Here is a 6,182-nt window from a genome sequence, read left to right as displayed (position 1 = left end):
TAAGCTTTCATGGGCTAGAACCCACTTCAGCGGATGCATGCAGTGGAAAATACAGTAGGAAGATTATATATTATATATATATATATAAAAATACACACACAGAGAATATGAAACAATGAGTGTTACCATACACACTATAACGAGAGTGATCTGTTAAGGTGAGCTATTACCAGCAGGAGAGAGAGGGAAAGGGGAAAAAAAACACTTTTTGTAGTGGTAATCAAAATGGCCCATTTTCAGCAGTTGACAAGAAGGTGTGAGGAGCAGTAGGGGGGAAAAATAAACATGGGGAAATAGTTTTACTTTGTGTAATGACCCATCCACTCCCAGTCTTTATTCAAGCCTAATTTAATGGTGTCCAGTTTGCAAATTAATTCCAATTCAGCAGTGTCTCATTGGAGTCTGTTTTTGAAGTTTTTTTGTTGTAATATTGCAACTTTTAGGTCTGTAATTGAGTGACCAAGGAGATTGATGTGTTCTCCAACTGGTTTTTGAATGTTACAATTCTTGACGTCTGATTTGTGTCCATTTATTCTTTTGCGTAGAGACTGTCCGGTTTGGCCAATGTACATGGCACATGATGGCATATATCACGTTGGTAGATGTGCAGGTGAATGAGCCTCTGATAGTGTGGCTGATGTGATTAGGTCGTATGATGGTGTCCCTTGAATAGATATGTGGACAGAATTGGCAAGGGGCTTTGTTGCAAGGATACATTCCTGGGTTAGTGTTTTTGTTGTGTGGTGTGGTTGCTGGTGAGTATTTGCTTCAGGTTGTGGGGCTATCTGTAAGCAAGGACTGGCCTGTCTCCCAAGGTCTGTGAGAGTGATGGATCGTCCTGGATAGGTTGTAGATTCTTGATGATGCACTGGAGAGGTTTTAGTTGGGGGCTGAAGGTGACAGCTAGTGGTGTTCTGTTACTTTCTTTGTTGGGCCTGTCCTGTAGTAGGTGACTTCTGGGTACTTTTCTGGCTCTTTCAGTCTGTTTCTTCACTTCAGCAGGTGGGTATTGGAGTTGTAAGAATGCTTGATAGAGATCTTGTAGATATATATATATATCTTTCTACTGTATTTTCCACTGCATGCATCCAGTGAAGTGGGTTTGGGCCCACAAAAGCTTATGCTCAAATAAATTTGTTAGTCTCTAAGGTGCCACAAGTACTCCTGTTCTTTTAACTGATACAGGCTAACACAGTTGCTAGTCTGAAATCTGTCATTATTCTGCAGCAGCGTCCGCCTCCCAGCAGCTCACTGGGCAACTGGTAGGGTGTGCCTGATTGATTGCACTTCCTGATTGGTGAAGGGGTGGAACTAGCGACTACGTGACCCAGCAGCAACTGGGGCTCGCTGGAAGCTCAATGCGTTCCACGCCTGCAGCTGCATTTGGTCCTGCTTCTTGCTTTCTGCTTCTCACCAGTCTGCTCTTGGGCCCAGCTGCCTGCTTCAGTTCCTGTCCTTCTCCATCTTTGCAACCCCTGGCTCTGCTTCCTGAACATGCTTCCGGCTCACCCATTGACTCTGGCTTTCAGCTTTTGATCCCTGCCTTTCACCCTTGGCTCTGTGATGGATGTAGGGAACAGATATGCCTTTGAATGATTAATAGTTACTGGTTCTTTCTGGCCCTCAGAAAAATAGAAAAGGCCGCCTCTGTTTATCCCAAAAATAGGATCCACCTAAGAAGTAAAGACAACAAGAAAATGGTTCATATCATATGACACACCTTGTCTAAGAACCCGTAGATCAGCCAAGGTTGGGATTTCCTCTCCCCAAGAATAGAAACTAAAATGTCTAAATGAGAGTACTGTTAATCAGCTAGGAAAGAATATCTCATCATTTGCTTATGTATACACCTCTTTCTCCCTCCCAGCCTAACTAAAAAGAACGCCAAGTTACCAAACTACGGTAACACCCTGCTTGCCTATGCAAAATGTTTTCACTCCAAAGTATAAACTGTACATTGTTTCCCTTGTAAATCAAATATACTGTGAATCATCTTTCATCCCAAATTAAAATCCACACATCTGTTTGCATTGTGATTGTGACTCAGATCTACATCCTTCTGTAGGTGGAAAATGTCTCTTGTTCTGTTGTATGTCCTAAATAAGGTGAAATGCTTATGTACAATCAAAAGAATGTATGGAGTATGTCCTCCAAATTTAGAAGAGTATAAAGGTTTTGTTGGGTTTCATTGTAAATGTTGCCCTCTAAGAATTGTCTGGCACAAGGAAGAAGAAATGTAAAAAGATATAAACCAGGGTATCACTTTGGGATATTACGAGAAATTGCTTAAAAGAGGGTGTCCCAATCGATAGGAGGGGCTAATGATGAAATACAATCCTTGAAATGAATCAAATGTACAAAGCCTCTGATGAAAAAAAAAAGACTGAAGAAATTTGTGATACACTGACGCCACCCACTGGATACCAATGGAAGCAGCAAAGAAAAAACCTAAGCACTTATTTGACCTGAGTCCAATAGGAATGTGTATGTGGCCCTTTCCTATGAGCCCTGAAACTAGGGTATATAAACTGAAGTCACCATATGCTAAAGAGAGTTGACTGAACCCAACAAGAAAGTGAAAAATCCTAAGTACAACTCACTCCCGGACCAGACGTGGAAAGAACTCTTCCCCCCAGTCCAGGATTATATGGATAAGAAGTGGTGAGATTTCATTTCAAGGATTGTATTTCCCATTCTGTTCTTTCATATAAATTACTGTGCGTTATCTTGCTCAGTCTGTGTTCTCTAGTGAGACCTCAAGTAACCATATTTTAACTTCTTTGTAAGCCCAAGCAAATTGGCCTGACAGATTAAAAAGAATTGCTTTTAGCAATTGTTTTTAATACTCTAAACTTGTCTCTTTCGGACCAGTCCAGTCAAACTGTACTAACCACACTCTTCTAAGTGCCTTGCAGACAAGCGCACCCTGGGAAGTGTGATAAATGTGTTAGGAATTTAGAATTGATGGTCATAAATCAATGTAATCAGAAACCTTGGTACTTTGTTCCTTGATAGAACTGCTGAGCCTCCACGCTAGCCTGTGAGAATTGCTTTCAAGACTGTATTGTGTGTTGTATACACCTAGCACTTTGGTTGTGTCTGCACTTTGGTGGCGAACTGCTGATTGTATATTGATGTGACTCTGAGTGAATTAATAAATTGTTGTTTGGTTGAGGAAAAGCATGTGTCCTGATGTGAGAAATACAGTTCAACTTAAAAGTGGACCTGAAAAGACCCCATCATTAAAACTAGTAAGCTAATGTTCCCTGGACTTAATACAAGGGATTATGTTGGATTCTATTATATCTAGGCCTAGTTTGTTAGGTTTCAGCTTTGAAATCTATCTGGCACCCTGGCAAATTCATAAATTGACTCCTTTTCATGCTTACAGCTCTGCTCTTGATGATGACCCCAGGTGCCCTGTGGTCCCGATTCTTGTCTCCAGCTTGATTCCACTCTACCCTCCCGGCCTGGCCATCCCCATGGTTCTGACCATTAGATACAACCACCCACAACCTGGTTGTGATCCTACCAGTGTGAGCCACCCAAGAGAAAGATCGGAGATCTGATTGGCTGTAGGAAATTTCACAGCTTCCTGAATCAGTACGGGCTCCTGTTCATACTTCGACCCCGTTCATTTCCCAGTGACCAGGCCCAAGTGGGGTTCATTATCGGCCTATTAGTGGGGGAAGCCCTAGTCTGGGTGTTTCCCGCCCTAGAACTTCCAGCCCCTTGCTAGGGCATCTTGAGGAATTCAGCTGAGACGTGGTGGCTGTCTTCAATGACCCAAATTGCACCCATTCTGCTGAGACCACACTTTGGGACTTATGCAAGGGGACTAGCCCTGTTACCAGGTGCGCTGTAGAATTCCAACCCTTAGCGGCTGGCACTAGATGGAATGAAGCAGAAGAACATTCCTATTTCCGATGCCAGGTAGAGCCCTCATCCGACCCAGTGGCTGTGACCAAGCTGTGCATCACCGTTGATCACCTGGCTGAATGCTGACTAGAAAGTCCAATTTTCAACCCACGCTGGCTGCCCAGCTTCAACCCTGTCATACTGCCATAGTAAGGAACCAGCAGTGAGCCACAGACGTATGCCTACATTGCCAGGGAACTTGGGCACTTCATCCAGAGGTATCCCAATACGATTCATGTTCTGCTCTGGTCAGGAAAGCCCCCTTCTCTCAACCAGTACCCTAGCCAGGATCAGTCAGCAAGCCGCCGCTGTCCAACTTCCTCTTACTTACAACATCCTGCCATGTCTGAGCTGAGGATTCCAGGAAACTCAGGAGCCTCTGACATATTTTTGGACATAAATTTTGCTTGAATGTACAACATTCCCACACCCAGAATGCGTCCAAGCATCAGTACTGAGGTGGCAGCCTCAGGGACCGCCCGAGAAGCAGCAGTCCCGGAAGTGGCCGGAGCAGCGGCCTAGGGGCAGCCCCAGAGACCATCGGAAGAGTGATCTTTGGGGTCCTTTGAGCAGCAGGCCACTGGGGCCCATCAGCCTCCACTGCTGGAGCAGGGCCCCCCCAGAGTAGCGGGGCCCCAGGAGCAGAGATTTAGTCATCATGTGTATTTATAGTAAAAGTCATGGACAGGTCACGGGCTTCCATGAATTTTTGTTTATTGCCCGTGACCTATCCATGATTTTTACTAAAAATACCCATGATTAAATATTACTGAGAAGAGAGTGCTCTCACCACTGGGCCATGGGTTCATCCAACGTCGGGCTCCCTTAGTCTCTCCTGCTGAATGTTGGGTGTCATTACAAAGTCCTTGGGAAAGGGGACGGGGCTCTCCCAGGCAGGTGCCCCAACCCCTGGGCTGCTGAGTCAGTCTCTTGCTCTGGCCCAGTGAATGTCTCCAGCTGAGCTGGGCAAAGAGGGGGCTTTGCTGAAGGTCTCTCCCCAGCACAGACCCTGCTTGGGGAGCAGCAGCTCTGCGGTTTGGGCTCCCAGATCCTGATGGAGGAGGCAGCAGCTTGTGACCCAGGCTGGAAAACAGAGAGAGACGGAGTGCGGCCTCCTCTCTCTGAGCAGGACCCAAACCCCTTTGGCCACAACAGCTTCTGAATCAACTGCCCCCAACCCCTCTCTGCCGGACCCCTAACCCTGGAGGGATCCATTGTAGCTTGGGCTGAGCATGACTTGGGTGCCAGTCAGTGAGTGGTGCTGAAACCCCTGTTTCCCCAAGAAAAAATTTGGCCCTGGAGCCAATCCTAAGTGGGCAGAGCACCAAGAGGTCCTGAACCAGGCTGGCCGGAGCTTTGCCGCTGACATCCAGGCTCTGGATGGGGACCGGCACTCAATGGCCACATGGGGGAGGCAGCTGGGTGAGGTGTAGTTGGGATTCCTGGGGGCGGGGGGCAGACATGAGGGGGGGCTGCCTAGAGCTGCAGGGATGGGTGAATCTGGGCCTACAAATCACTGAATGAACCTGTTGCCGTGGCACTGACAGCTCCAGGGCTGGTAGCCATGGATGGGGGCGGGGTACCAGCTTTGTACTCGAGGGACTCACACACCGAGTGGGATTGTGTCACTGAGAAACGTGTCCTGGGCAGCCTCTCTAGGACCAGGACCCGAACCCATCACCCTGTGTCCATGTAGACATTGGGGACTCCGTGTCTGGAACAACGTCCAGTCTCCATAGAAACCCCCCTTCTCCCCCCTCCCCGGGATCTGCCCGGCTCCTTTCTGTCCCCACATTGATCCTGTAGTTTCTACCCAGGGCACCTGCATAGCGCTGGGAGAAGCTGCCCTGCCCAGGGGAGGTGGGGCCCCAGGGGGCAGGGTCTGGGGCAGGGGGTTGAAATGAGCTGAGTTGATCGCTAGGACCCAGGAGCGGCTGGGTGGGAGGATCGCTGGGCTCCGGCCCGGCCGCAGGAAGTGACTCGCAGCCGCTGCGGTGACTCTGGCTCCCAGGCTCCTGGCGAGATCCCCGAGCCCCGGGGGGCGGCTGGTGCTGGGAGCCCGGAGCCCTGGCTGCAGCCGGGAGAGGGGAATCTCCAGCAGGGCCCTTCCCGCTGCTCCCCCCAGGAGCCTCTCCCAGGGCAGAGCCCCCGGCCCGGCCCGGCCCCTGCCCCGGGGGCCCCGCTTGGAGGGAAGGTGAGAGAGACCCGCCCCCCCCGGGCTGCAGGGGGAGGTTTGGCCCCAGGCTGCTCCCAGCGGAGCTGGC

This window comes from Mauremys reevesii, linkage group 15 (genome assembly GCF_016161935.1).
Source record: "Mauremys reevesii isolate NIE-2019 linkage group 15, ASM1616193v1, whole genome shotgun sequence".
NCBI lineage: Eukaryota > Metazoa > Chordata > Testudines > Geoemydidae > Mauremys > Mauremys reevesii.
The sequence above is the reverse complement of the archived record's forward strand: the minus strand, read 5'-3'. Positions refer to the sequence as shown.